Source organism: Danio rerio, chromosome 1, assembly GCF_052040795.2.
Source record: "Danio rerio strain M-AB ecotype USA chromosome 1, GRCz13ab, whole genome shotgun sequence".
In the NCBI taxonomy this organism is placed as follows: Eukaryota; Metazoa; Chordata; class Actinopteri; order Cypriniformes; family Danionidae; genus Danio; species Danio rerio.
This window is the reverse complement of record NC_141021.1, coordinates 18,879,435-18,894,253: the sequence shown is the minus strand read 5'-3', so window position 1 is coordinate 18,894,253 and position 14,819 is coordinate 18,879,435. Positions and strand designations below refer to the sequence as shown.

At 35.7% G+C, this 14,819-nt stretch overlaps 1 long non-coding RNA gene across 2 annotated transcripts in view; it reads left to right on the top strand.

Annotated features, from left to right (window-relative positions):
* Positions 1-8,877: 8,877 nt before the first annotated feature.
* The window catches only part of LOC141385538 (uncharacterized), a 32,709-nt gene continuing 26,767 nt past the window's right edge, over positions 8,878-14,819 (top strand). For both annotated transcript variants that reach the window (XR_015476465.1, XR_015476464.1), the window contains exon 1: positions 8,878-9,184. This is a non-coding gene — a long non-coding RNA (uncharacterized LOC141385538). The remainder of the gene's footprint in view (positions 9,185-14,819) is intronic.

The window sequence follows — 14,819 nt, the reverse complement described above, 5'->3', positions numbered from 1 at the left end:
GAAACCTGTCAGATATTTGGCATGCTAAATATAGCTGTCTGCAAATTCAAATCATGCCGTATGAAATGTGTTCTGATTGAAAATAACATCGGCAATCACCTACAACCAATGAGAGAGCAGCATCTACTAGTATGGTATTTGCAGGCTAGTGGGAGGTTTTGGGAGGAGTTAAAAGGGCTTCTTTTTGGTCTATTTAGAAAAATGGAGGAAAAACTAGTGTTAATTTGGCAAGAGCACGCGTTTGATGTGTCATCTGAGCAATGCCACAGTCGGGTCGAAAAACAGTTGAGGAGAAATTGCTAATATATACAATGTGACTCTGCATTGTTTCCATGTCACTTCTCGCACGTGTTTGTTTGTGAGATGTAGTTTGCTGACTGAGACAAAGTTGTTGGCATTTTTTCTATAGTAAAGTCATGCAGTGTGAAACCCCCGTAGCTGTCGCCAATCCATCTTGCAGTGTAAACACAGCAGCGACGAAACGCTACCCCAGAAAGTCATGCAGTGTGAAAACATTTGTGACATGACTATTTCGAAATCCGTGCAGTCTAAACATAGCTTTACCAAAATGAAGCTATGTCACACTTTTTTTGTTGAGAAAATGTGTTTATTCAAGTTCCTTAGTTTTAATGTTAATGCAAATTTTCTCGCAATTTTGTACTAGACTTTGCACTTGGTGTTATAAAACATTAAGCTTTGGCATAATAATTGCATTGCACTACATTTGCAATCCAGGCTCATTCTGAAAATGTACCTCTGGAGAGCACCTAACACGTTGCAGGAGCTACATTTGTTGCAGTTTTTGTTTTCACAAATCCACCAGAGGCGACAGTGTAAATTCTAGATCTCAAATTTGTCTCGCAAATGCCATTCGCGCTTGCTGTTCTCTCGTAAATCCACCAGAGGCTGCTGTAGATTGACTAACTGACTTACGTTTGATTCACACGGGGGTTCATCGCCAACGCTTGACAGAGGGTGTGTCTAAAGTTGGGGCTGACACGACCGTCATAGCAGCATCAGCTAATGAAATTAGTCAACAATCGGCTACTGTTTGAACTGGTGTTTTTGCATACAGCGATCTGGTTGAGAGTCCCATCTTCTACTTCTGCTGAAGCAGTGCCATTGGATCCAAAATTCAGTTCGCCAAAAGCTTGATGTCACCCATTCAAAGCAATGGGAAGCGTTGATGCTGACGTCCCGTGTGAATAGGCTGTTACTGCATGACTGACTGATTGACTGACCCTCCTCCGTCCCTAAACCCAACCAATAGTGTTTTTAAAAGCACTGATTGACCTGCCCACCCACTACTCTAAATCCAACCGACAATATTAAAAATTTATTAAGAAAAAGAAAAGCCCTCGCCTGATTTTTACCACATTTCCAGATTTTACCACATTCTCACCCTGTTATTTACTTGTTTATTTTATTTTATTTTATGTCTTTTGTTTTTGTTTTACCTGCTTTCTGGAACCATTCTTTGCTCGAATCTTGTCGTTGTGGTCAACTCCTCTCTGCATCCCAAGTCTGCCAATGTACATGGCTAGCTATCTGGACAAAGTGGTAACAGCGAAAAAGTCATCCATTTATAATCAGCAGGTAAGCGTAAAAAGGAACAGCATCGTACCGCCTCGTAGCGTTTGTTTTAAAAACAAAATGCAGCCATACGTACTTCTGGCTACATAATGCACAATCTCCAGAAATTTATATAGGGCTATGTTTTTAGAATGAACATATGTTGCATATTTTAAATTTACTTCACTTATTTGGTACTTTTAGGTAGTAACATATAGTTTAGTTTACTTTTTAGCAGGGTAGTTTGACTAACAACTGACGAGTAGCTTAGAAAGTTTCAATTTCAGAGTTTAGCTTCCCCAACAATGAGAGTATGTAAAATAATAGAATGTAAAACTCTAATACAGAAAAAGAAAGTCAAGTGAAAAAAAAGCACTCTACGTGCACCACATCACACATTTAGACAGTTTAGATGATTATAGCAGAATCTATGTGGCTTTCTTTCAAGCTGTTGTTGTTCTGAAAGAAAGTGACTTGCTGAGAACATTATCCCATTCCTCGGGCCGCTCATGGTTGCAGATCCTGGATTGAGAGCATCAGCACCCTGTTGGTAGAGAAGGGGTAATGGTGCGAGAGGCTTTTAGGAAGAACTGCGAGAAAAGTGAGACAATAGACCATGTCAAAATACATAAATGTTGCAGCAAATATTATGAATGGATACAAACTCAAAAACTACCCAGAATGCACTCTCCCATTATGAGGATTGAAAGTCTATAGAGCCCAGGCGTCTATCGAGGTCAGATTTTCAAGGTATGAGATTAAGAAACAAGGACCGTTTTAGGAAGTATAAAACAGACAAAAGAGATTTTAATCTAATCTCTGTAGTTTGATATAAGACATCTTGTGAGTGAATGGCTGGTCTGTGACTGATGTAATGCTATGTAACAACCCTATCAATTCTTTAACATGAGAGTGAGCGCATTTTATTTATCTTTAGAACTCAGTGGTTTTCACTGCACTGCATGTCTGGCTCCACTGCTGACACGCTGTAATTATGATTGTAATTATGTCATATTCAAAAATGACATGTTTCCATGGTTGACGGTCTTATTAGAGATATTGTGATTTCTGCCTCGCTGTTTATGACAGAAACAATAACTATGATCTCAATAGGCTGGTTTGTTCGTAAAATCAATGTCATGTATTTTCCACACAGTTAGATGTCAACAGCCAATCTATCAGTGTAATTTGACTTAATGTAACATCAACTTGTCATGGTACAATTATTTATGTAAGCTTGAAAGCATTTCTGCTGAAAAAAAAAGAAAGCATAATCTTACAATGCAGTGCAGGAGAAAACAGTCAGGGAAAGTGTGTCATGCCAAAAACAAATTATGTATTTTCATATAACAGAGTATTCATTCATTTATTTTCCTTTGGCCTAGTCCCTTTATTGATTAGGGGTCGCCACAGTGGAATGAACCGCTAACTTATCCAGCATATGGTATACGCAGCAGATGCTCCTCCAGCTACAACCTAGTACTGGGAAACATCCATACACACTTTACTATAGCCAATTTAGTTAATCCAATACGCCTTTAGCGCATGAAAAATAAAAATTACCTCACTATTAAAGCTGCATTCCTTTCCAGTTTTTTAGACTGACAAACTTCTCTTCACATGTTCCTTGGGATTAAAGCCTGTTCCACTTCATCAAGTGAATGTGGGATGTTTATTTGGACATATAACTGGATCCCTTTATATTTCAACTCCAGCACCTATATGTAGGGTTTAGGGCATTCCATTTAAACCCATTCAGATGTTCAGCCAGGATTGGACACGTGTTTAAGTAAACAAAATGGAGAAAAGTTAGCAAGTGAATATGGAACCTGATCTGTCTCAAAAATAATAGATTTATAAAATCCAATTCATCAATCAAAACACAATTCATAAATACACAAATCCAATTCGTAAAATAAAAACACAATTCAAAAATACACAAATCCAATTCATTAATTAAAACACCATTCATTCATTAATTCATTTTCAGCTTAGTTTTAATCTGGGGTCGCCACAGCGGAATGAACCACCACCGTGCATCCCAACACTATTCATAAAAACACAAATCCAATTCGTAGGTTCAAAACACAATTCATAAATACACAAATCCAATTCATAAGGTAAAAATGTAACTCATAAATACACAAATCCAATTTGTGAATTTAAAACAGGATTCATAAACACACAAATCCAATTCATCAATTCAAAGCATAATTTAAAAAATACACAAATCCAATTTGTCAATTCGAAACACGATTCAAAAATAAACAAATCGAATTCATCAATTTGAAGCACGATAAAAAAACACAAATCCAATTAGTCAATTCGGAACACAATTCTAAAATACGCAAAACCATATAGTCAATTCGAAACACGCTTCAAAAAACACAAATACAATTCGTCACTTCGAAACATGTTTAAAAAATACACAAATCCAATTTGTCAATTCGAAACACGATTCAAAAATACACAAATCCAATTTAATTCGAAACACGATTCAAAAATACACAAATTCAATTTAATTCCAAACACAATTTAAAAGTACACAAATCCAATTTGTCAATTCGAAACACTATTCTAAAATACACAAATCCAATTCGTCAATTCGAAACACGATTCAAAAATAAACAAATCGAATTCATCAATTTGAAACACGATAAAAAAACACAAATCCAATTAGTCAATTCGGAACACAATTCTAAAATACGCAAAACCATATAGTCAATTCGAAACACGCTTCAAAAAACACAAATACAATTCGTCACTTCGAAACATGTTTAAAAAATACACAAATCCAATTTGTCAATTCGAAACACGATTCAAAAATACACAAATCCAATTTAATTCGAAACACGATTCAAAAATACACAAATTCAATTTAATTCGAAACACAATTTAAAAGTACACAAATCCAATTTGTCAATTCGAAACACTATTCTAAAATACACAAATCCAATTCGTCAATTCGAAACATGATTTAAAAATACACAAATCAAATTTGTCAATTGGAAACACGATTCAAAAATACACAAATCCAATTTGTCAATTCGAAACACGATTAAAAAATAAACAAATCAAATTCATCAATTTGAAACACAATAAAAAAACACAAATCCAATTAGTCAATTCGAAACACAATTCTAAATTAAAGCTGCAAGCAGCGATGATAGGGACCTCGCACCCGGGCTCACCGCCGCCCGGTGACCTTACGATGACAGAGAACAGCGAACAATAATAATTTAAGCCAATATATTTTTAAAAATCTAAGAAAATCACATATTTATGCCAAACTTCCTCCTGTCAGCAGGTGGCGTTATGACTGACTCAATAATGTTATGTGGATGTGTTCAGTAGCGGACTTTTATCAACCATGTGAAGTTTCAGGCAGATCAGAGATTGTGTGGAGATTGTGTTTTAAGACAAACTACATTCTGCCAGCAGGTGGCGCTATGACTCACTCAATATTGTTATGTGGATGTGTTCAGGAGAGGACTTTTATCAATCATGTGAAGTTTCAGGCAGATCAGACATTGTGTGGTTGAGTTATAAGAAATTCCTGTTCCATGGCGAAGCGTTGTTTGTCATGCCACCACAGACACGCCCTTCTGCAAAAACTCTAGATCTTCACAATATATCATCGCTAGAGCTTTCAGATGACACCACTCTATTTTGGTGCTGATACGGGAAAGTTTGTGGAAGGAGTTTGTTACAGTGTCAAACATGTCATTTCCTGTGGCCAGCAGGTGGCGCTATAACTGTAACTAGATATCGGCACGTAAACCTGAATAGGTCAGGACTCTTATCAAACGTGTGAAATTTGAAGCAGATCGGATAATGCATGCCAGAGTTATAAAGACTTCCTGTTTTGTGGCGAATCATCAAGGTTTGCGAGGCCGCCACGGACACGCCCATCGATGAAAACTCTAAAGCTTCGCAATTTAACATCACCAAGGCTTTAAGATGACAAAACCCAATTTTGGTAATTATCAGATAAAATCCCTAGGAGGAGTTCGTTAAAATACAACGCCTGAAAATGGCAAAAGCGCCACTTTTTCGCCACAGGAAGTTAAAAATATACGACTTCCTGTTGCGTTTGAGATATGGCTCCAAGAGACTTTTTCGTATGTTTTGCCATGTTTGAGGTGTGTGCCAAGTTTTGTGCATGTGCGTGATTCGTAGATCGGGGGCTCGTCCGTTTAATTTTTCTAGGTGGCGCTGTCGAGTCATTTTGCCACGCCCACTTCAATATTGTTATGTGGATGTGTTCAAGAGATGACGTTTATCAACCATGTGAAGTTTCAGGCAGATCGGACATTGTGTGGTTGTGTTATAAGGACTTCCTGTTCCATGGCGAAGCATTGAGGTTTGTCATACCGCCACGGACACACCCCTCTGCGAAAACTCTAGATCTTCACAATATAACATCGCTAGAGCTTTCAGATAACACCACTCAATTTTGGTGTTGATACGATAAAATTTGTGGGAGGAGTTTATAACTCCATAAATCATGACATTTCCTGTGGCCAGCAGGTGGCGCTGTAACTGTATCTGGATAGTGGCATGTAAACGTGTTCAGGTCAGGACTCTTATCAAGCGTGTGAATTTTGAGGCAGATCGGATAATGCATGCCTGAGTTATAACGACTTCCTCTTTTGTGGCGAATCGTCAAAGTTTGCGAGGCCGCCATGGACACACCCATCGACAAAAACTCTAAAGCTTCGCAATTTAACATCGCCAAGGCCTTTAGATGACAAAACCCAATTTTGGTGTCGATCGGATAAAATCCCTAGGAGGAGTTCGTTAAAATACAACGCCTGGAAATGGCAAAAACGCCACTTTTTCGCCGCAGGAAGTTAAAAATATCCGACTTCCTGTTGGGTTTGAGATATGGCTCCAAGAGACTTTTTCGTATGTTTTGGCATGTTTGAGGTGTGTGCCAATTTTCATGCATGTGCGTGATTCGTATATCGGGGGCTCGTCCGTTTAATTTTTCTAGGTGGCGCTGTCGAGTCATTTTGCCACGCCCACTTCCGAAGCCCATAACAAACGTAAATTTTCGCCACTTCTGAGGCGTGTGCAAAGTTTCGTGAGTTTTCGGGCATGTTTAGCCCCTCAAAACCGCGATTCATTCCGCGGAAGAAGAAGAAGAAGAAGAATAATAATAAACAGAGCAATTCCAATAGGGCCTACGCACCGTTTCGGTGCTCGGTCCCTAAATACGCAAAACCAATTAGTCAATTCGAAACACGCTTCAAAAAACACAAATACAATTCGTCACTTCGAAACATGATTAAAAAATACACAAATACAATTCGTCAATTCGAAACACAATTCATAATATACACAAACCTAATTCATTTGGCGAAAATATTTATAATTTTTACTTGTGAATTCACACATTTTGTGTTACATTTATGAATTGCGTTTTAATTATACAAATTGGATTTTGTATATGTGAACTGTGCTGTGCATCTATGATTTGTATTTCGGAACTGTGTTATTTTAGAGACTGATGTGGCTCCATAAGTGAAAGACATAAAAAAATTGGACTGGAATGCAGCCACACTCTCCCTCAAATGGTTTGCAAAATATATTTGAAAAATAAATAAAAAGAAAAAAGAAACTAATAGGTTAAAAAACATGTGATGGTGTGTAAATATTAAGAAATTTTTAATTTGGGTGAACTTAACTATCTATTTAAGTACATTTAAATACATTAGAAATCATGGATTAAGATGTCTGAAGAGTGTCTGAGTCAGAATCTTATTTTGAAAGGGCTTGTCATGCTGGTTTTACCCCTTTATTTTCTCTATTCCCCTATCAGCTGAATTCCCCCTAAATCATAATCTCATACAAATAGCATTGGATTACACACAAAATAAGCATTTCCTACATGGATTTGCAAGCTTGGATTAGTACAGTCATGTACTTGAGGCATATGCTTTCCACACACACTGATACCATGTGGAGATGCTTTGTAAACTCATCACTGTCTTTATGTCTGTCACTCAGAAGGTGATCTGAATTATCCCTAAGTATGTTGCGGTTGTTTTCTCTGAAGCATTCTCAAACAGCTGAATCCCCACGTGTTCTTGTCATGGAAGGATATCAAAGCTTTTATAACCAACAGGAAATGGACCAGCTTCAGAGGAGAACATACCCCAGAGTTGTTGGGATTGAACTCATGATTGATCCTATCATTCCTGTGACCTCTCTGGGATTTTACAGTTTCCACAAAGCATGCAGGATAATTTGTATGGCATGGTTATCATTCAAGGTGTAGTAGTCGTTTCAGTACAGCTGAGGCAGGGTTATTAAAATAGCAATGTGTTTTTATGCATTCATTTTCTTGTCGGCTTAGTCCCTTTATTAATCTGGGGTCGCAACAGTGGAATGAACCGCCAACTTATCCCTTTTTTATTTAGCAACAACTGGAGTTCAAGGAAAGCATTATTTGATGATTCTGAATCAATCAACTCAAACAGTCCTTTAGAGTTTAAGAAGGATTGTTCACCCCAAAATGAACATTTCTTAATATCAAAATCATTTATGCTCCCTTGCCTTGTTTCAAACCAGTTTATTTTGTTCTGTTGAAAACAAAATACGAAATTTTGAAGAATGTTGGAAATCCGTAACCACTGACATACATAGTAGAAAAAAAAAATACTTTTGAATCCAATGGTTAGTTAGGTTTCCAAAATTCTTTAAAATATCTTCTTTTTTCCAATTTTGACAGAATTTTCATTTATGGGTGAACTATTCCTTTAACTTGAATTACCTTTGCACAGTTTGTTTGCTCGTTGGACAGAACACTTGCTTTCTGTAGAATGTTCACAGAAAGTTCTAGTGTCTTAATATTTAAGAAGGTTGGAAAATAATAAAGTGTGCATAAAATAACTTCACAAGACTTCAGGTGCACCTTTATGACCCTGAACATTACACGTTTACTTGAAGGTCGACATTATACTGTGCTAAAAAAAAAAAACTTCAACGACAGCTTAGCTCAAAACAGTATCTTAAAATGGTTATGGCTGTTACACATGGAAATCACCGAAGTGCATTCTTGGAGAGGTTGCTTAATCATGTATTTGGAACCAAATTTGTGTGTTACAGCCAGGCAAGATCGTTCAAGTAAGAGGACTCGATCATAACAGGACTCGATCAGTAAGCTGTTGTTTAGCCTATTTTTTTTTTTTTTTTTCATTGTTCAAAATATTTTATTTTTCGTTCAACAGATTTAAAAAAATGGTTTAGACCAAATCAAGGGTAAGACTGACAATTTTGACTGAATTTTCATTTTTGGGTGAACTATCCCTTCCACTTCCACTTCCTTAGGACAATTTAAAAGTTTGCTCCTCGGACAGAATACCCTTGCTTTCTGTAGAATATTCACAGCAAATCATAAGTTCCAAAATATTCACGAAGGTCGGAAAATAAAGCGTGCATAAGATATACTCACGAGACTTCAGTTGTGCGCATTTATGTCGCTGAAAATCGTTTTTACTCGACGGTCGTCAAGAAACCACGCGACATTCCAAGGACAACTAAGCTCAAAACCTATCATAAAATGGTGAAGGCTACTACACATGGACATCACTGAACTGCGTTCTTGGTGAGTAGCGTGTTTAATTTTATTTAGGAACCAAACTCGTTTTTTACAGCCAGGCTAAGGTTTAAGTAATAGGACTCGATCATAACTCATTAAAAAGAGTAGCTTTTAAGCCTAGTTTTTTCCTTGATCATGGCGTTTTTTAGAATGTGTTTGTAATATCCTCGTTTAGTGCTTCGAAACAATTTTAAATGTACCACTAAGTTGGTTTAAGCTAATAATGTCAGACACACGTGTCCTTACAACCTTTAACAAACAGATAGTCGCTCATTCATTCAGTAACGTTAGGGCTAATTTACTGCAGTTTGTCTGCAATAAATACTGCGATTTGAAAAAAACCCCATAGCTTGAACAGATCTATTTGGAAAGAATGCATTACTTTAAACTGCTTTGGGGTATTATGGGTGTGAATCAGGCATGAAATAAAACATTATAAAATGGTTTATGGTTTTCTTGGCAAGCTAAAGAGTATTCAAATACAGAAATTAAATAATCATATGTAAGGTAACACTATATTTATCATAGCAAATAACAAAATACCGTAAACTTTAATAAACTTTACAAAAATGTACAATTTATTGTGCCTGAATGCTGTCATGAGCCTTAAAGACACATGCAAATGATACGCTTTCACTCTATTATGGTTAAACTCCAAAAATCCCATGTTTTGAAATAATGGCGTTTGCTCAAAGATAATCCAAATGAGCTCAACATTGAATACCCTGCGCACATTGCGATATCGATACTGAAACGATATATTGTTTCAAAGTTTGCATTCAATACTTTATATGGCTTTTTGCAACCCAAATATGAATAAAGTTCATAATAATAGTATTTATATTTAAGTATCAGTAAAATTTGGTTTTATTTTAAAAAAATTAATAATAATATTAAATAATATTAAATATGCATGTTAAGGTACATAACAGCATACAAGGTTTTGTTTTTTAAAAACAGGTTTGTGATGTAAGCATTTGTGTAAATAAAGTCTATTTTGCACAATACTGTTGTTGATGCCAATTTAAATAAAAGAAAAAGATATTCAAGTCTGTTACAATAATGTTGTTGCTACAATAGCTTCTTTTTCTGATCATTTCACACAGATAATGTAAATTAAAAATAATCAATAACAAATCGAAACATATAATGTTATAGAACAGCCAACATACATGCTGTACCCGAGTTCATTATAGTCAAAGTGTTTTTTTTTTTAATTATTTAATAAGGTCACTTAAATAATTGCACAGCCCGTAAAGGCTTGAGCTTGCAGCTGGATCGAACAATTAGCATGTATTGTACTTTTTAAAGGTAAATAACACTTCATATTTTGTTAAAAAGCAAATAAACTTATTTTCTTTGTTCAAATTCTTTGGGGCCACTTCTCTGAAATATCTGTGCAAATATACAGAGCCAGTAACACGCATGAAAAAAATGACTCCTATGTGTGCACCCTTGGCCTGTTTAAAAAGATCATATATTAAATGAGATTTATCAGGCTTACAGAATGCCCTTGGGTTACATGTTTCTAATCCTCCATCTCTGAGCAGCGATAGCGCCTTTTGACTGAAATAAGCCTCGTTCTCCAGAGCTAGACTGAGCACACTCAACTAGAGCCCTGCTATTCTCTTTATTCTAATTTAAAATACAGTTTTAAACTTTTCAGTCTAACTCATGGTAATAAAGGCTTGAAAATATCTTATCCAGATCTCTGTAGGACAACATTGCATCATTTGGCCTGTAAATGGAGGCTTGCTAAGGCTTGTTTAAAGAACTGGTAGTTGTTACATTTTAGATATTTGCATCTTATGGAAATAGTACGTTCCATACCCTTATTAATTTGCTTTTTACTCTTTCAAAAAGAAAAGGTCAGTGGATTTTTACTCTTCAGAAAGCTTACAAACATATCATTGTAGTCAGAAAAACATTTTGTTTCCATCGTGAATTAGCAATTTCTGTACCTGAACACTGTTAGACTCCCCAGAAAAACGTCAGAAGTATTCAAACCATAAGGTGAAACTACACTGTTAAAAATTGTCCCGTTAAAAAACAGGAAAATACTGGCAGCTGCAGTTGCCAGCAATGTACTGTTATTTTACAGTATGTTGCTGTAAAAATACATGGACTACATTGATTTACACAATACTCAAGTGAACTCATTTTGCTCACTGAAAGCAACTGCCTCAACTTGGTCAACTGCTGAATGAGTTTATGAAGTAATGTGCTATATATGCTTAGAAGCATACTTATAATGATAACTTATTTTAGTTAATTAGAAAAGTTCGGTTTAACTCTAATGTCTTATTTTGCACAACAGCACACATACATGTAAATCTGGAATCACCAGAGAGATTCTGACTGCATCAGCAACTAAACAGCCGCTATCTTTAAATAGAGAAACATGCAGAATAACATCAGCAGTTCATTGTTCATCTTTACCTCATACACTGGCTCTACTCTCCTCCACAACGGTGACACACAGAAGAAATTAGCTTCAGGTTTTACAGTAAAATACTGTTTTTTCCTTGATTTAACAGTAATCTACTGGCAGCTGTGGTTGCCAGCAATATACTGTTTTTTTAACAGTCTATTTCCGTAGTGTAAATTAACAGTATATTACTGTTAAAATACATTTTACACTGTGTTTTTACCTCTCACACCTTTAACCCTTTAAACCCCAGAGCCTATACTTCAGTTTTTATTGAAGTGTCCACACTACTGAGTGTTCAAGAAACATGTAGCAAAGCTGAAGTAAATGAATTAATTAACTGACTAATTAAATGATAATTGAGGATTAACAATGAACAAATGAAGAAATACTGAAGGGAAAAAACAAGAACAGAACATGCAAAACTTTAGTCACAGCTTTATAATGAAATAACCTGAAGAACAACAAATGATTAAATCATTTAAATGATCAGCGGATGATTAAACAACTCTACAAACATCATCACCAGCTACACTTATTACTTAATACATGTATTTTTGTATAACATCTACTAAAGTTCTTCTTGAGAAAAAGTTAAAGTTTTACGTCACCATCATGGAGAACAGAGTTTGCTTTGGTTGGGCTCTTAGCCTTGTCATTTTTAACATATATATATCTTGGCTGCTGCAATTGTTAAGAACTTTGTTTAAAAAGCTCTTTTTTTGTGGCAAGCCAGCCAAATACCTAAATAAGATCTGGTGATGTTCATGTTGCTATTAAATGGCAGAGTCTGTTCTCATTAGTATAACAAAATTTACTGCTCCTATTCAATGTTAAATCTATTGTTTTACATTATATGTCTATATATGGCAACGATTTCTGGAAGTTTTTAAGAATATCTTGGACAATAACACTGCTCTATGGTGTATATTGCACTCAAAGAGACATCTATAATCAGCATATGAACCTCAATAATGGTGACAACTAACAAAATTAACAGTTTAACTCACAAACAGGCAACTGAAAGTCTAAACATAAACAACAGCAGAATCAAACACAAGTAAATAAAACTGTTAGACCATTATACAACATTTATTTATACCGCAATGCATGCTGGGATATTTGTACCGTGCCACTACCAGCATGCATTGCAGCATGAAACATTTGAGATGTTACCATTGTTGAGATACAAGGTCAGATTCATGAGGTCTGAGTGTGTATTTGTCATAACTGAACTGTTTTTGGATGTTATTTCTTAACTGTTAAGTAATTTCAGAGGTATCTTTTCGGTTTCCACTTCTCATTAATTAAATTAATACCTGCAACTAAACATAAAATCTATTGCATGAGGCCCTTCTTCCAGATTTATAACAAAACATTTATCAGAACTAATTTCAGACAAATAGATTTCTCTATTTATTGACTTCCCAACTTTATTGCTATAGTTCAAACGCTTTGTAAACTCTGTATTTCAGCAGTTGGAAAGTCTTAATAAATGAGTTCAAGGGTGAAGAGCCCAACTAAATCAGCCCCTCACTCTATTACGGTGACACAAAAAACACCTTAATTTCTGTTGGATCTCAATGAGAATAGTATGGAAGTCAAATCAGTCAGTAATAAGTGTGTGTCTGCTGTTGTTTGTGGAGTTGTTTAATGATCCTCTGCTGAGACTGAAGCTGTTTTATTTTATTTTATTTTATTTTATATTGTAACTCAAGTCACTGTTTGTGTTTCTTGTTTCTCTTTCCTTCAGTAATTGTGATTATTAACAGCAGGTGTTCATCAGTGTCTGAATTCACTCATTAGTGTTCATTAACTCTCAGGTGAACTATATTGGTGAACTAGTTGATGGAATAGTGAACAAGGGCACAAAGTGTGATTTTAAACACAGACTTCAAAACATCGAATCTGAACTCTGTTAGCTCACAGTTTTCTGCAGTTGGTTACTTTCTCGAAAACAAAAATGTTACCCAGAAAGCACTGTTTTTAACAGAATATTACTGTTTTAGTAAAAAAACATTATTTTACCGTAGAATCTGACCGTTTTTTAACAGCAATTTTTTACAGTGTATTCTTATCACAATAATTATCACAGAAAAATCTAATATTGCAATATCAGATTTTTCCAATATCATGCAGCCCTAGTTTCTTAATAAAGCATTTTTTATAGCATGCAGTCAAAATTATATATATAAAAACCGAATGTTGCATGCATCATTTTATCTGCCACCGATGAAAACTAAAACCACAATAAAACAACTGCAAAAAGAACGAGTAGTGTTTTAGGTGGGCTGAATCCTAAAGCATAAAATCTTGTTAGTTATTCAGCTAATGTATGTGCCATCAGATCAAAAGACAGAGAAGTATGATTCAGCTTCCCTATGGAGGACCTCGAAGACACTTTTAAGTGTTTGACATTGAGGTTCCTGGTAACGTTTTGAAGAATACGCACATCGACACCACCCTCATTTGCATTCCTATCAACTGTTTATTGTTGTGGCAAAGTATAAAAACAGTTCACAATCTTCACCGCTTTTACTCCCCTGTAACTAGCCACATGTAACATTTTTGCTAACGTTTCTCTCTCTCGCTTTTTCCTCTCAACAATCCTTTCTCTAACCTTCAGGGGCACAAACACAGGGACACTTAAGAGACCAAAGTCTTTATCTGTTCAGACAAAATGCTTCTCGGCTATTCTAGAAGCGTCCATTGTGCCTCAAATGCTTCAACACAACTCACCACAGCCCCTGTCCTTCTGAAGAACACACACACATAGGGATAATGATTTTTTACTTTACAGACTGTATATTTTCTCCCCCTGCCCCAACACTATTCCTAAACTCAAACCTCAAAGGAAACAATCTGCATTTTTACTTTTTAAAAATACTTCCTTCTGTGTGATTTTTGTGCTGTTTTCCTGACGGGGCTCAAAGGTATATGCGCATCAAAACACTGTCTAAAACATGCACATCATTCTAGTGTTTTTGCTCTGCAATATTGTTGTCACCATACTGGAATTTTTAACTTTTGATTTAATAAAAAAGTCAATACTCTATTCCGTTTTCGATACCATAGGGAAATATTGCCACAGCAGCAATTAAATATTTACAATATTTATGGAAGTCTAGATTTCTCAAACTTCAAGCATGGCTCAATATGCTACACAACCAGTCGATGTTTTGCTAGGCCAGTTTGGCCAGTTGTTCAAATTTT